Source organism: Macrobrachium nipponense, chromosome 36 (assembly GCF_015104395.2).
Source record: "Macrobrachium nipponense isolate FS-2020 chromosome 36, ASM1510439v2, whole genome shotgun sequence".
NCBI lineage: Eukaryota > Metazoa > Arthropoda > Malacostraca > Decapoda > Palaemonidae > Macrobrachium > Macrobrachium nipponense.
The window spans coordinates 3045384-3063402 of NC_087220.1; the positions used below are offsets into that span (position 1 = coordinate 3045384).

General features: G+C 37.9%; 1 pseudogene; it reads left to right on the top strand.

Annotated features, from left to right (window-relative positions):
* Window positions 1–15652, top strand: part of LOC135203501 (zinc finger protein OZF-like) — a 36398-nt pseudogene extending 20746 nt beyond the window's left edge.
* Window positions 15653–18019: the final 2367 nt, after the last annotated feature.

Consider the following 18019-nt stretch of genomic DNA (forward strand, 5'->3'; position numbering starts at 1 on the left):
ATAGAGGAAGCAATTGGATCTCCTGTAGGTTATCCTAATCTTTCGGGGCTAGGAACAGTTACACTTACACCTGGGTAGTGTTTTGGGAAGCTATAGGAGTGCAAATTTCAGTTCATTCTCCTGCCACTAGGTCTAGAGGTTCCGTCCCTAGAGCTAGTATACTGAGTCAGAGAGAGCTTGTTCGCAAGACACTTCAAATTGTATAAACCTCTATGGGAGATTGTACATCTAAATTCAGTGCCGGAGAGACAACTCACTGTCCCGATTTTGGCATGTGACAGGAGAGGGGTATGAGTCATTCACCCTACTTTAGATGTCTGTCTTCATGAAGTTTCGATCCTGGAGAAAGATGCATGGCAAAACATTGCAAGTTCTCGCCAACTTTTGGCACATTTAGCTCCACTCAACTCTTGCTCCCATTCATCCGAACGAACCAGTTGGTGGAAGAGAATCCTCCATTTGGTGGGTGAGAACCTCTGCTTTCCTTTCAGGAAACATTTATTGCAGATGCAAATTTGTTTCCTAAGTTTATGCATTGCTATTATCACTGCAAGTTTATGATCGTACGCTTTATCGCCCCTTCCTGCTAGTTCCGACAGAAGAGCAGGCGAGAACTGTCATTCCTCCTCCCTTTTTCCTTCTAATTCCTGGTTTACACCAGGATGGACAATGGAATAAGAGGAATTCTACGGAGTCTACTCCCCAGAGTTCGCTTACGAGAGACTGTGTTCCTGGTTCAGTCTTAGGATGTCACCAGATGTACACTCAATCTGTTCTGAATGGATATCACTGAGAAGTTTTGAACTCCACCTCTCCAGTGTTCCTTTTGGGAACACCCTGTTCGGCATGAACTAGTCGTCTTTGGTGTCCTCTTATCGCTGTAGAAGCCTCCCTTTTGGAGAGCTTCACTTTCCCTCTCTTCATGGAAGGCGCTGTGACCTATTTACAAGATGTGCAAATTGTTGATACAGATAAATACAAACCAGGCCACTGCAAGCATTGCATGGCATGGTCTAGTTTTACGTCCTGTTATGGCTATTGATCACCCTCCTAACTCGCCAATGACCCCTTGGGTCATGGGTTTATTTACAGATATGGAAAATATCTGTATTTTTATAATGTATGCATTACACATACCTGTAGGTTAGTTCTACTGGTGTGTGACCGAGACGACAAGTACCTTCTCTTAATTAATCTGAAACTTAGGGCAGCCTTTTAGGTCTCCCAAGAGTTTCTGGTTTGGTTTTGAGATGACCAATAGTATTTTTTTAACAACAACACAACAGGAGTGGCATTAAATCCGAACAAGAGGGCTTCATTCCCTCCTGTTTTGGTTAACATGCAGCTGCTCAAGTGTATCTGTAGTGCACTCGATAGCTCTATAAGCCAAATGCATTCCAAGCTGGAATGTACTCCCAAACAACTCGGCCTACAGAGTCTAGTGAGGGGCAGAGTACTGCCTTCTCACAGAGATATTTTTTGTCTTATTATTGTTTCTCCACTGTCGCTTATGGTTCATATCTCATGAGCCGCATATGCCATTGCGAGAATCATCAGACAGATATATGTCTCATTAGACTAAATACCATCTTTTCCTCCAACACTTTACTATGAGTTCTTTCTTAAATTCTATAGTGTTTCTCATCTTTTTTACAGAACTTTCTTTGGCCCCATGATGGCTTATTTAGCAGTTGCACAAGAATAAAAAAAGCACTAAAACAACAAACACAAAAGCAGAATGGGTCACGAAAGAAAATGGGATTCATTGTTTGGATGCTCAATATGGGGTCTGGTCTTACACTGGGCCCCGGATGGAGCGTTTCCGAGTGTACGAAAACCGAGAGAAAACTTTGTAGAAAAAGTCTACAAGAACCGAAACATACAAAAAGAGAGGCATTTGAAAACCGAGGTTTTACTGCTTGAAAGGAGACCATCCCAAATATTAAGCTGAAAGACACACTAATGCCATATGAGGAGGAGGTAAAGTTTTTAGGGATGATAAGAAGCTGACATGTGTTAGTCATATTGACTCCTTGAAAATTAAGGTAAAGAAGTCCCTTAACATTTTAAAAGTAGTCTCAGGTTTTAACTGGGGTGCTGATATGTAAATCCAAGCTTGAGTATGGTTGCCAAGTCTACTCTTCAGCAAGTGCAAGCAAACTTAAGGAGTTGGATGTAGTTCATCATGCTGGTCTAAGAATATGCTCTGATGCATTTATGATATCACCAGTTGAAAGTTCATATACTGACACTGAAGAGCTCCCTCTAGACTTAAATCGAGAGGAACTGGGACTGTGGTATATGATCATATTAAGAGGTTCCCCAGAAAACGGTCCACATCAGTTTGCAAATGCTAGACCATCCAAGCCTTTTTATGTAAGAATTAATGCTGCAGTTGACTGTCAATTAAAGACCAAAAAATTAAGGCAATAAGTTGCTCTAAGTTGCTTCCTTGGTTGACCCAAGAACCATCAGTCTGTCAAAAAAGCTGTGGTTAAAATATTGGTTAATGTCCAGGAAGTGAAGTCTCGTTTTGTTTATCTTGACCAAATACGTTCAGGTTCTGTTAAACTATTCACTGATGGATCAAAGACATCAAGTGATGTTGGTTGTGCTATTGTTCATACTATTAGCTCATATGTGGGCAGACTTTTTCATAATGCCTCTATTTTTACTGCTGCATTAACTGCATTAGTAAAATCTCTTAATATTATTTCTACTCTACAGGGTACTTATATCACCATATACAGGCAGTCCCCGGCTTACGACGGGTTCGGCTTACGACGTTCCAAGGTTACAACGCTTTTCAATTATATTCATCAGAAATTATTTCCAGGTTTACAACACATGTTCCAGGGTTACGACGCCTACAACGCTGATCTGGCAGAAGAAATATGACTCCAAAAATGCAAAATAATCAATATTTGAAATTTTTTTATGAAAAATGCAATAAGAATGCAGTTTACATAGTTTTTAATGAACCCAAGGCATTAAAAGTAAGGTTTTATATTCTAATGCATCTGACATGGGTTGGGAGCTCTGTTGGGAGAGATGGAAGGGCCAGGAAAGTTGTCAGTGGCTCAGAATTCCCATCACATCAATGTAAAGGAGTTATTAGCAGTCCATCTGGGTCTACACGCTTTTGTTCACCAGGTATCAGGTCATGTGGTAGCGGTATATGTGAACAACTCCACCGCATTGTCATATATCCATAAGCAAGGAGGAACACATTCATTCATTCTTTACAAGAAAGTAAAGGACTTTCTGTTATGGTCAGAGAGGAATCAGATATCCCTGATTCCTCAGTTTGATGAATGTGATGGCAGATAAATTGAGTCAAGGTCAACAAGTTCCTCTATCAGAATGGACGCTTGATTCCAAGGTTTGTCTGGACCTTTGGAGGATCTGAGGAAATTCAATGATAGATCTGTTTGCCATCTCTCTTTTGCTCTCCGGTCCTGGACCCTCTCACATGGTCGTGATGTAATGTTACTGGATTGGTCGGGTCTGGATGCTTATGCCTTTCCTCCATTCGGCTATGATAAGTCCTGTTTTATTATATGTCTCTCACCCTTGTAGCACCATTCTGACCAAGGAAGGAATGGTTTCCAGATCTACTCAGTCTGCTTGTCAACTTTCCTAGACTGCTTCTGTGCAAAAAGTCACTACTCAAACAGGTGTATTTTGCAAGGTTTCATCAAAGACTGTCCACTTTGGCTCTGACAGGCTTCAGACTGTCAGGAGCCTTGTCAGAGGAGAGATCCAGAAACTATCACGAGATGCATAAGAGATTCTTCTAACAGACTTTATCAGTGTAAATGGCGAGTCTTTCAAGGATGGTGTAGACAAAATAAAGTCTCTTCTTCTGAGACATCTAAAATTGAAGTAGTGGGCTTTTTTCTGTACTTAATGGAATCAAAACGTGTGGCTCCTTCGACAATTAGGGATTACAGAGCGATGCTGACTTCTGTTTTTAAACATAAGGGAAAAGACTTGTCTACTAATAGTGACCTCTCTGATTTGATGAAATCCTTTGTAAATTCTAAGTTTCCGAAGGTTTCAAAAGCTTGGAACCTTGATGTTGTTCTCAAGATACTTTCTAGCTCGTCTTTTGACCTCATGTGATCTTCTTCCATAAGACGTGTAACCAAAAAGACACTGCAATTGGTAGCCTTAGCATCCGGAAGGCGCATAAGTGAACTCCATGTTACACTCCTTCACTCTCAAGAATTTGACTGATATTCTTGGTCCAGAGGAAGGAGAAAAGCTCTTATGTCCAGTAAGAGTGCTAAGGTATGACCTCCACAGATTGGAGAAAATAAGAGGCCAATCTTCTCGTCTTTGGTGCTCAGTAAAAAATCCCTCTCAACCTCTTTCTAAGAATGCAGTCTCCTTCTTCCTGAGAGAACTCGTTATAGAAGTGCATTTTGAGGGTAGGGAAGAAGATTTTCCCTTTCTTAAAGTCAAAGCTCATGAAGTCTCTAGTGTTTCAACACAATTCGTCACTTTCTGTTATTTTACAAAGTAAGTTTTGGAGTTCAAAATCTGTTTTTGCATCTCATTATCGTAAGGAGATTGAAACAGTGTTCGATGATTGCATTTCTTTCAGTCCTTTGTCTGTAGCTGGCATAGTGTTGGGAGGAATGGCATAATGGGTTGGTCCCTCTGTGTGTGTGTGTAAGACATAGGGTTTTGATTAATAATATATTGTTCGTGCATTCTCTGTAACCTGTGGAATGTGGAGGACAGTGCAGAGATAACGACCTGAGAGTAGCTGATGAATGAGTTTCTAGGGGATGGCGTGAGATAAAAATGCTTAGTTTGTCGAGTCAATGTACGACAGTTTATGAACTCTTCCCAAAGTGCCTTTGTGAAACTAGATGCAGCTAGAACCGCGAGGCGTTGTCGAACTGTGTGTTCGTATGTGCGTGTGCGCCTCTTTCTGTTAAAAGCGTTCATACCCAAACCTATGGGAGGGATTTTGACAGAGGGCTTCGAGTCATAGGCAAAGATGCCGTGGCATTCGCCGGGGGAGTTTTTTGTCACATAGTGTTTAGTGTCCGGTTGGGAATGGATGGTTCTGGATTTCGGTGGGACAGAGTTCCCAGGGAAAGGTGTGACCTTTTGGGTGACTTGACAATGAGTTGTTTTAAGTTAGTCTGTAAGACTGGATTACTTAGTTAATCGACTTAGTTATTGTAAATAAACGTTATGTTATGATGCAACTCTCTCATTTTCATTACCTGTTAGAATGGAGAGAAAGAGGTGGAGAGAGAGAGAGAGAGATGGGGTGATTGCCGGGAGAGAGAGAGAGAGAGCCTGTCTGTGTAGTGGGTGTGGGGGTCTGCCTTCCGTTTCGTGTCCACGCTTACCGTATGAAATACATGAGGGTTTTTCCCACGTAATAGTGGTGTCAGCGGTTAAAAAGGGGATATAGAAAGTTTTCTTGCTTTTCTATGCCTAGGAACGCCAATGAAGAGATATGAGTGGCCAGTTAGAAAAATAAAAAGGGGCCGTGACTTAGCGATAGTTTTCGAACGACAAAGCTTTGTGGGATTGTGGAAAATCGTTAAACTGTTAGTTTTCAGTTACTTAGTGGAAAAAATGAGAAAATGTCTGTCTGATTAACTGTGCTAAAGGGAGGGAAGGATTTTTATGGGACTCAGCATTTTTCCCAGGGAGTCAGCCTGAAGCAGTGAGCGCACCCAGTGTGACTTTTGCTTGTGCAATGACGAGTGTTCCGAGATACCTGTGCGGCGGTCGTTGTTATATCACTACCGCGTTTTTACGAAGAATTTCGAGTTCTTTTTTCCCATTATGGAGTGGTGAGTGTTAAAGAACTATTGTTTATCAAAAAGGAGTGGGTTTTTGTTTAAATATTTCTGGGTTATGGGATTGGTTCAAGAGGTCAAAACAATTTTTTCTTTCCCCATAGTGAAGTGTTTTCTTTATTTGCACGTGTTTATAATAGACGTATGCATTCGTCTTTGTTTAAAACATAGGAGTGTATTTTTTCTATGCTGGGGGAACTGTGCTTATAAATAAGCATATTTGGCTTAGTGGACAACAGAGCGGCGCCACAATTTTAAGGGCTCAGCATATTTCTGCAGAGAGGCGCCTTGCATTGCGAGGGTGTACGGGCATCCCTTGGGAGGGTAGTTGCATGGGTACCACTAGCCTCACTCGTGAGATAGTGCAGGGGATGGGCACTTGTGTATACCTTGGGTAGGGGTCCTCAGACACTATTCAAGGGGAGATGGGGGGATACTACTGGTATGCCTCGGGCTGTTCTGCTGCTCGACTGAGGGGTTGTTCTCAGGGGGGGAGAAATTTTTTTTTTTTTTTTTTTTTTTTCTCTCAGTGTGGGTGAATTCCCCCTTTTCCTTTTTTTTTCTTAGTGTTGGAGATGGATTTGGCCTTGACATTGAATGCTAAGATGTCAGCTGATTGATAAGTTGATGAAGTGAAATGCCCGTAGAGTCTTTTTTTAGGAAAAGAGATTTTTTTTTCTCTCCCTTGGATGAAGAGAAAAGGAAATAAAGAGATTTTTCTTTTCCGAAAATGAGGGGAAAAGTAGTTAACATGCACGGGATGTGTTATATGTTTCTTTGTGCCTTGAAAGACACAAATATAAGGGGGATACACAGATTATTTTTTTTTATTGTGTCGGAGAAATTACTTTGAAATGCCGATGATTGGTGTTGTATCTGTGTTGTGTGGCAATGGTGTTATGTCATGGTGTTGCATGCTGGAGAAATTGTATGTCATAAGATTCAGCATTACTGTTGTATGCTATTTGAATTTCACCCTTACTTGAAATCTTTGCAAGAGAATTATTGCTTTGGAGAGTTATTATTATTATTATTAATAATTGTTATACTTGAGATGTGTCACGGGAGGTTTGCTTAAGTATAATTATCATTACGGGAGAATTGTTTTACGAGAGATTTGAGATATTTCATGGGAGATTATTTGATAATTATTACAGATAATTATTCAAGGAGAATTATTACGATGAATTAATGGGAGAAGTCTTGTGTTAATTAATTGTTGAGTTCTTGTAACTTTGGAGAATATTTCAGTGATTCACGGGGATGAGTTTTGCTGAATCTTGATGAATCTGGCTGAATCATGGTGAATTGTGTGAGTTTTGCTGAATTTTGTGCTGAATTTTTGGAGAATGGACAAGCATTAACATTGGTGATAATTTTTGTACTGATACTGATGATTTTGATGATAGCAATTTTTTTGGTGATTTTGTGATAGTGATATTTCTGATACTGATTTTTTTTATACTAATACGTGGGTGTTTTAATGCTGTCAAGGGAGGTGAAATCTTTTGTGATTATGGGAAGAACTAACAACACATTGTTTTAGTTTTTTTTTTCTTTTTTTATGAGTTCAGCAGATAATTGCTTGACATTTAGTGAGTTACGGGAGATAGTTAATGGTGCCGTTGATTTTTCTTTTCTCCTTTTTTGGAAATTAGCCATCGCTGACACAAGTTTTTTTTTACCATGGGTGAATTTGAATTTGTTTTTCTCTCCAGTTAGTGTGAATATTATCTCAGTTCATGACTTAGAGCCATTTAAGAGAACGTGTTCGTGTTTTACCTATTTGATGCTATAGAGTAATATAGGGGAGAATTTCTTGCATGTTTTGAATGCATACGTAATGGCACTACATTTTTTTCTCTGGATATTTTGTTCCAGGAATTGGGAGTTTTCTTGCACAATACCTTGTTGTATTTGTGACAACTTTGTGAGAGATAGGAAACTTGGTTAAGTTTTCTAATGGCTATGTCGTAGTGCATATGGGGAAGTCTTTGCTTAGACACTGTGAATTTGGAGTTCTGTTACAATGACTTGTGGCACGTTGGTGATTTTTTCTAGAATTTTCTAGACAGTTTTATATGCCGAGTTTTTGCTTTTTTTTAGCAGTTATGCTAAACGGAGAGAGTTTTTATAGTTTTTGACTATAACATTGAGTTATTCTCTGGAGAATTGGAGTTAGAATTGAGATATAATTGAGATATATTATATTTGGGGAGATAATTGGAGGTATATATTATTTTGGAGTTATATTTGAGATATAATATATGGGAGATATATTTTTTGGCCATTTTTGATATTTGCCAATGTGGTATGAGCTATGTTTAGTTCAATTATTTTGCAAGCCATCTTTGTTGCAAAATGGAGACACATATTTGGAGATTATGGGGCAATATTTGGGAGTGTGTGAGTTAGATGCCTTGAGTGCACATTTTTTGGAGATATATTATTTGGAGCCTTGTTTTGTTCCACATGGAGTTATTGTGGAAATAGAGGTAAATATTTTGTATTTGCCGAAATAGAGGTGATTATTCTCTATTCTTGGAGTGGTGTTTTTGTTTTTACTGACATGTGGCTTTGGAGAAATAAGAGAATAATATAGGGGGTTGGTTATTAACCAAATGGAGGAAATATTTCTATAACCGGAGTGGCGTTATTATTGATATGATGTCTCATAATGGAGTTGGAATTAATCTTGGGCGGGTGACTCTCTTTTTTTTTGTGGTTATGGAGTTTTTTCGAGACAAGAGAAGTTTTCTGTGGTTCTCTTTTTTTGGTTTCGTGTCTATTTAGAGGCGAATGGCATTACTTCATTACGAGTTATTTGGAGATGTGTGTGCATTTTTCATGTTCACAAGTGTGTTATTCTTGGAGAAATATAATTTGGGGAAAAGTCATGTTGAGAGAATAAGTCTTCGAGACAAATTTTTGAACACATTAGTCATATCCTGGAGTTAATTCTGTGAAATGTGTCAGTTAGACCTTTTTTCTTGAGAATCATGAGTTTCCAAACTTATGTGTCTTACTAGACAATTTTTGTGCTGTTGTTTGAGCATGCGTCCGCAGGTGATTTTTCTGCTGACAAGCGATGTGATGAGCCGTGTGCTGATTCTTTTCTTCTGATGGTGACAGATCAGAATTTTTTGCAATATCTGGAAATGTGGCTATAGCATTTCACGAAAGCGCATGTATGAGAGTTTGCTTTCTGGCAAATTCCATAACTTTACATGGAGCATTTGGGGAAAACGCGGGAGTTATGCATATTATACATGTATTATGTATTTTTGGATTGGGGAAATCTACTTGTGATTATTCTTTTTTTTTATTATTTTTCTTCCTTTTCCTATGAGAGATATGATTTGGGGATTGAGCTTAAGTAGCATTTCTTTTTTGGACGGGAGATTTGATTTTACCGGGAGGTGTAATTTTTCGAGGGTTGCTATTTACGAAATGGGAGTTTGACATTAAGTCTCATTGTAATTAATTATTGAGCAGTAGAGGGGTTTTTGCTGTTAAAAGTTGGAGATTTTTGCTGATTTTGTGGGTTGTTTAGATGTCAGAACTTAAGAGAAAATTTTTGGGTTTGGGTGTTACGTGATTCTTTTCTTTTTTTCTTTCTTTTTTTTTCTTGTGAGCACATTCGAGTTCGAAATGTGAGTGCAGAATTCCGTGGAGTTGCTGTGATTTCTGAGTTGTGTGTGTGCTGATGTGCGAGTTTGGAGAATTGAATTGGAGAACTTGATGTTTCTTTTTCTTAGAGAGTTGCGATAATGACTTATCATTTAGTAGTCATATTTAAGGGAGTTAATTGGGAGACGTTCAGTTAGTATTTCTGACCTTTTTTGAGATCATTGTTTGATAGAGGTAGTATGTTTGGGTTAATTTTCTTAGATTGACCAAAGACCTGACTGACATACTAACGCCCAAAAGTTCCCCGACTCCAGCAAGACGTCCACCAGCCGTAAAGAGAGGTTGCTGCCATGTTGCCCATGGTGATTAGAAGTATTTCCATGATGGGTGATCGAGAGAATTCTACAGCGTGTTTTTTGGGGATCTACAAGAAGCCGTGAGAGTCTTCTACGATGAGGGAGGCATTCCGTCTTCCTACAGTTGCTACAGCTGCTATAGCCTGTTGCTGTCTGTTCAGCTACTTGCAGACAAGCGAAGAGGGATATTCAAGAATCCTAATGCAGAAAATATGAGAGAAAATGCGTTTTGTGTTATTGGGAGATAAAGCGTGATAAGACTTTATTTTATGATGCCAGAGACGTGCAGTTTTTACTTATTGATTTTAAGCCGGCCAATGTTTTATATTGTATAAGCAATTTTGCTAGGCGGGAGCTAGCATATAGGTGCGAGGCCGAGCAATCTGTAAGACATAGGGTTTTGATTAATAATATATTGTTCGTGCATTCTCTGTAACCTGTGGAATGTGGAGGACAGTGCAGAGATAACGACCTGAGAGTAGCTGATGAATGAGTTTCTAGGGGATGGCGTGAGATAAAAATGCTTAGTTTGTCGAGTCAATGTACGACAGTTTATGAACTCTTCCCAAAGTGCCTTTGTGAAACTAGATGCAGCTAGAACCGCGAGGCGTTGTCGAACTGTGTGTTCGTATGTGCGTGTGCGCCTCTTTCTGTTAAAAGCGTTCATACCCAAACCTATGGGAGGGATTTTGACAGAGGGCTTCGAGTCATAGGCAAAGATGCCGTGGCATTCGCCGGGGGAGTTTTTTGTCACATAGTGTTTAGTGTCCGGTTGGGAATGGATGGTTCTGGATTTCGGTGGGACAGAGTTCCCAGGGAAAGGTGTGACCTTTTGGGTGACTTGACAATGAGTTGTTTTAAGTTAGTCTGTAAGACTGGATTACTTAGTTAACCGACTTAGTTATTGTAAATAAACGTTATGTTATGATGCAACTCTCTCTTTTCATTACCTGTTAGAATGGAGAGAAAGAGGTGGAGAGAGAGAGAGAGAGATGGGGTGATTGCCGGGAGAGAGAGAGAGAGAGCCTGTCTGTGTAGTGGGTGTGGGGGCGTCTGCCTTCCGTTTCGTGTCCACGCTTACCGTATGAAATACATGAGGGTTTTTCCCACGTAATATGTGTGTTTTTTTTTTTTTTTTTTTTTTTTTTTTTGATTTTTTTTTTTTTTTTTTTTTGCCTTTTAACAAGGTTGTCGAATTAAGGGAAGTCTGGGGGGGGGGGGGGGGGGGGGGTTGTCCTAATTACCTGGAGTACTCACCAGCCGATTTGTATTTTTAGTATGGTGGTATAGGTTTTTATTTTGGTGTAGGTGACTTATTAGTTTTTTCTTGTATAAAATCTTATTTTATTATAAAAATGTCATATTACTTTAAAAATGTGTAGGTTTTCTGTCACTGTAGCAGTGAAAACCTGAATGTATTCATTTTTATTTATTAATGTACACATTCTTGTAACTTTGGTGGGCTGGAGTTAAATCTGAATATATTGCCAAGTCGCAAACAGCAAAAAAAGATGCAGATAAAGTAATCAAAGAAAAAACTGTATCATATAAAATTTTCAGAGGTACACTCGACTCCATCTATTTGTGGATTTTTCTTTGGACCATTATTTGTGAAAAATTTGCCTATTCACGGTATTTTTTTTCTGAGAAATGGTATTCAAAAATGACATAATACTGTATTTTCATATAATTTTCATGATCAAATGCACTTTTTGTGAGAAAACTATTAATATACTCAGGCATAACCGATTTTTTTTAGTAATTTTTCTGTTTTAACAAAATAGTAGGCAATTATAAGCATTTTTAGAGGGAAGTTTTGTTTTAAATATCAAAACAGTAGGCAGTTCTAAGCATTTTTAGAGTCTTTTTAACTATTAAAATAGGCAGTGCTGACCATTTTTAGAGTTTTTTTTTGTTTCATCTATCAAAAAGTAGAGAGTTCTAAGCATTTTTGGAGGGGTTTTATGTACTGTTCGCAGATCTTAGCTATTCTGGGGGGTTGTGGTACCCATCCTCCCCCCACGATTGCAGGGTCCACTGTATACAAGCCAAATGAAAAAGTGCTTGGTGATGGAATGTGAGGTAGGGGAATTCCCTTTCTCACTCTTCTTAACCTTCACAAAAATCTCTGGTTCATATGGCTCTGAAAAGAAATGTTTCACATTTCAGGAAATTTAGTAACATATACCTTCCAAGACTGTCATCAGTGTTGCTGGTCTTAATAGCTACTCATGTATTGTATTCTCAATAACAATCAGTTAAACTAATTTGAAAACTTTCATCTCTCTTGGAGAGATGAAATTTGAAAACTTTCATCTCTCATGGAGTTATGTATAACTGGATCACATATGATTAAGCATTTACTGTGTACTGCACCCTTCGTGTTGTTACCTCACAAAATTCATATGCTGGCCTCTTGCATTTTCTGTTTTTGGCCATTGATTTGTTAATAAGGATTTTTTCACAAGAAATAGTATGTACTTTAATGTCAAGCTAGGAATGTTTACAGATGTGAGAGGGTGGATGTCAATATTAACTTTAAATCTTTTGTTGCATTGTTGCCTCAGGAATGTTTTGATGCTGGTTAGATTGTATTAATGTTTGGATAGTACTGTCAAATGCACACCTTGTTAATTGGCCTGAGACCTTCATGGGCACCCAAATTAAATTTAAATTATTATTTTGCTTCTTCAGTTCTGGTATTGTTTCCTAATTCTGTGTTGGATTCTTTGATTTCAGATTCTCCCTTAGAAGAATCTTCCTTCCTTCATCAGTTTTGAACAGTATCAAGATTTTGGGAATGCATGTTGTTTAATGGTACTACATGGGACATTACCAGTAGCAACTTTAAAGGTGTAAGAAACAACAGTGAATTATTGTACTCCTAATTTAAAGATTGCAACAACAATAAGTAAAATCTATTCTAAATATTAGATTCATACATCAGCAGTGAAATCTGGTTGTAATCATTCAAGATATTGTGCTTAATTTATAACAGACTCATTGGGAAATTTATTGCAAACAGTTTTGTGTTAAGAGTTGCAAATTGAGCACATTGTCATTACAGAACAGCACTGGACAAAAGGCTAAAATGAATCCAGAGCATTCTTTAGAATTTCCTTTGAAAAGGGAAATTGAAGGTACATTATCACTACCATCCATAAAGCAAGAAAACAGCAACATGGCTGCCTTTAGCAAAACTAGAGATGGAGACTTTTTGTCTCTGGATCCATTGATGGATACGAAAATAGAGCCAGAAGAATTCTGTGAGCCTAATGAAGATGATGAATATTCACATGAAATTAATTCAGTAGTGAATGAAAAACATACACAACCTTGCAAAGAGGAAGTAAAACAAGAGAGAAGGAATAGTCACAATGGAGAGGAGCCTTTCAGATCCAGTGACTGTGAGAAAGCATTTTACAATAGAATTAATCTTACAAGTCCTATCACAAATCCGACCAAAGAGAAATTCATATGCAGTGACTGTGGGAAAGCATTTTCCTTGAAGCATCATCTTACAGATCATATTAGAATCCACACTGGAGAGAAACCATTCATGTGCAAGGAATGTGGGAAAGCATTTTCCCGGAAAACAGTTCTTACAGTTCATATGAGAATCCATACAGGAGAGAAGCCATTCGTCTGCAAGGAGTGTGGGAAAGCATTTTCCCACAAACCAAAGCTTACAATCCATATGAGAATCCATACTGAAGAGAAGCCATTTGTGTGTAAGGAATGTGGGATAGCATTTTCCGTGAAGTCACATCTTACAGATCATATTAGAATCCACACTGGAGAGAAACCATTCATGTGCAAGGAATGTGGAAAAGCATTTTCCCTGAAATCAAGTCTTACAATCCATATGAGACTCCATACTGGAGAGAAGCCATTTGTGTGTAAGGAATGTGGGAAAGCATTTTCCATGAAGTCACATCTTACAGATCATATTAGAATCCACACTGGAGAAAAACCATTCATGTGCAAGGAATGTGGGAAAGCATTTTCCCAGAAATCAGGTCTTATAATCCATATGAGACTCCATACTGGAGAGAAGCCATTTGTGTGTAAGGAATGTGGGAAAGCATTTTCCATGAAGTCACATCTTACAGATCATATTAGAATCCACACTGGAGAGAAACCATTCATGTGCAAGGAATGTAGGAAAGCATTTTCCCGGAAAACACATGTTACAGCTCATATGAAAGTCCATACAGGAGAGAAGCCATTCGTCTGCAAGGAATGTGGGAAAGCATTTTCCCGGAAACCAGATCTTACAGTTCATATGAGAATCCATACAGGAGAGAAGCCATTCGTTTGCAAGGAGTGTGGGAAAGCATTTTCCCAGAAATTTTGTCTTACAGTCCATATGAGACTCCATGCTAGAGAGAAGCCATTCATGTGCAGGAATGTGGGAAGGCATTTTCCCATAAAGGAAATCTTATAAGTCATAGGAGAATTCATACTGGAGCCTTGGTCTCAATAGAGCTGAAAGGCACAAGATAACAAAATACCAAGACCTAAAGAACGACCTGAAAAGCACATAGGAACTGAAGGAAATAGAAATAATGCCTGCATTGGTAGGTGCAACAGCACTTATAAAGAAAAACCTGAGAAAGTGTCTTCAGGCAATAACAAGCTGTCCAAGAATAAATGAGGTGCAAATGCTGTCCACAAAGGAGCGATTAACCTCTTGAAAAGAACCATCGGATATAAGGCTAGTGGAATTTAGAGGGGCAACCATGAACCTCAGGCAGCTTGTACACTATTGTATACTGTGTTGATTATCATTTAGTTTACTTAACTTGATCTTTATGAGACCACCTGTAATTCTTTGCACACTTGCCCAAAACAGACATCAATATTTGTAAACAGCATCCTGGCAAGATTTGAATTGATATCTGTAACATTAATAATGTAAGGAAGAACTAATAATGGTATATTGTGTACTTTAGTGTAAACATCATAAATGTCAGTACGAGTATAATGGTGTCCAAAAAACCACAGAATAGTGAGCAAGGTTCATTGTGAAAAGACCTCGTAGAGTCCTAATTTAGCAAATTTTGAAGAACACCGTAGCATTAGATATTTGTGTCCAAGAGTTCAATCTCTAGAGGTACTGTTGCTACTGATGATGTTCTCAAGCCTATTTTTCATATGTTTAGGAAGTATAAAATGTTGAGGTATCTATTCCAGTCATGATTTTGTATCACTAACGGGGTGCTGATTCCTCATGCATATATTTTACATATTACTATGTTTCAAATTACAAAAGTGATGTACCCATCAGTTATATCTTATAGTTTAACATCTACTGTAAGCTGGCAACAATACTGTATGTACACAGAGTGAGGTATTCAATTTGTAATTGCAGAGGTCTTGGGCCTTTAGAACAAAAAAGGCTGATTGTTGATTGTATAACCACTTCTTTATCACAAAGTGCACAATTTTAGTACCCGACTGTATTATTTGGATACCCAGTCATTCATGAAAAGAAATACTCTGCTCTAGGACTGGAAGTTCCATTCATAAAAATGTACAGTAGTGAAATTCATTTTAGTTGACATATGATGTAGAACTTGGTAACATAAGCAAAATTGTTATAGCCTTATATTCTGGAGTATAGGAAGTTCTCTTTGTGGAGAATCTGTTTTGTAGTTATGCTTAAATGGTTTTATTTACCTGAATGACATTTGTTAGATATAAGAGCAGAGTTACAGTATGCATATATATTCTTATAAAAATGTATAACATCATATCTTTAATTTTAGAAATAGTATTTGTATATTCTTTTAGCCTTACTAAAATGTATTGTATTATTATAGTTTTATTAAAATGTCAGGAATTTCTAGAGTTTACTTAACCTTTACATTTCAAAGCATCTGTAGTGGAATTGCACTAATTAATTCAATGAATGAACAAATAAGAGTGTATATTGCAAAAAGTGATCAGTCTTTCAATTTAGCTCGGAGTTAGGCTGGACGCTTAACGCGTTCTTATATCAGGTTTTGCCTTTCAGTGGGTTGGACATGAAATAGAGTCCTTACCATCCCTGTCTTGTGCTGCTGCTGCTCCTGCCTGTCTTGGTCATGACATTTCCATATTCATTGCTCTTTCTGGCCAACTTTTCTCAGTCTCATGTATAGACCCTTTTGTTAAGTGTTGTTATTTATTTGTATAAAAATATGGACTGATTTATATAAATTAAAGGAGCATGTTTTAGCGTAGTCCTTTGTAAGAATAGGATTACTTCACAGTTTTTAGATGCCCTTTGAAAGGTATTCACAATACTGCAAGTCAATCAATCCTATAAAATCTACAGAAATAAGAACAGCATTGCACTGCTGTACGAAGCAAGTTCTGTAAAAATACATGTAATGAACTTTGGTAAGGAAGGGTTCTCCATAAATCATAAAGTTTTAACCCATGTAGTGTTTGATTATCTGTAGCAGTTGTATGTATCAAGGTTTATTCAAATCATGAGTATTTTAAGGCCTTTGAAAAAATTCTAATGCCATTAAACATTCACTAATTACTTTCAGTGTCTCCTCAAGTACTAATATTGATTATCGTGGTTTCTAGATTATTGTTTAAAAAATTAACTAGCTCTGGTGGGTGGCCCTTGAAGTCTTGCTGTGATTCCAAGCAAATTTCTACATGTCATTGAGGATGAGGCTTCTAGTCCCTTACTACTCATGACCTATTGAAGGTAGTACACTGTCCCAGAACTGATTTGACCCTATGTTACCTAGGTTCACACATCAAGAGGCCAGAGGTATAACAATGAGTTAATGGCTAGAATTCCTTGATAATCACTTGTGCAATTACTGACAGGTTCTGTGTTGTATGATCTCTGATCAAGAGGCCACTAGTGTACTACTTAGCATGTTACAGCAAATGGCTGCTTTTAGTGCTGAACATCTGACATTAGGCCAATAAGAGTTCCCTGAATATTATTACCCAAAACTCGAATTGACATTATTCCCACTGTATAAAGATAATAAGAGCACAACACACTTATAAGTAAGACCAGGTGTACGTCAGTAAGCAATTTCCATAGCTGCCAGGTTATTGCAATTTCCATAGTCACCAGGTTATAAACAAAAATACCCAAGAGAAATGTTACAGTCAAACCAACATCAAAATCCCTTGCATCTTGCTGAGATGCCCAAGCGGATCACACATTTTGAGCATTAATCTCTCGATGAATAGAAAAAAAAAAAAACCTTACTGGCTACCTCGAGATTCAGTTACATGAAGGAAGCTTCTTAACTTTTTCCTTATGTTAATGAAATTTTTAACTGTCTTCATGCTCTGATAAGGTCGACATAAAATTATATAAAATTCACTTCCAGAACCTTTCTGCTTCATTTTTTGTACCTGTATGGGCATTACCTCCAGTAGTGTTGTTGGTAGCTCTGTTCAGTCCCCAGTTTTATGTCTTTTGAGTAATGTCTGTTCTTAGAGCTCTTGAGTGTGGTGTAATGAGATGCCATACTTATCTGGACACTTAGCGCACTGTAAGATCATTAAACAGAGAACACCTTATCAGAGAAGACCTATGATGCTCGCTTGATTTTACAGAAGCGTCTGTGCATTTGGGTAAAAAGGACTTAATTTTTGTGGGTATTATCTGTTACAAGTTGTGGGCATTCTGTTAGACCCTGTTGAGGCAGAAGGGCAAACCTTTGAGCTGGGACCCAGGTTAACAATGTTACCAATTTTTAGACAGAAATAATATAGCAACCTTGTATACTTAGGTATTGAATGGAGCACCAATAAAAGGGTCACTTGTTGACAGTCTCTCTCTCTCTCTCTCTCTCAACGTTTTCTTATACTCCAACTGCATCCAATCAAAGTCAGTTTGTAGTAGTATATCAGAAACAGGACAACAGCTGAAAAAGTCTGTCCAGGTAATTTCTTCAATAAATGTGAAAAACGACTCATTGGAATAAATTATAGAGCAAATATTTTTTATATTACTGATCATAGATTTCATACTGGCAAAAAGTGGTCGTCGATGGAAGCGAAGGCTTATATTGAGTAAAGACAGAGAATTGACGAGAATCTTTCAAATATTCAGGAGCAATGAAATGATATGATAATATTCAGTACAGGTTCTCTTGGGCTGGAATTTAGTAAAAAATAAAAAATTAGTACGTATGTGGTTGCTTATGTATGTATTTATGTATGTATGAATGT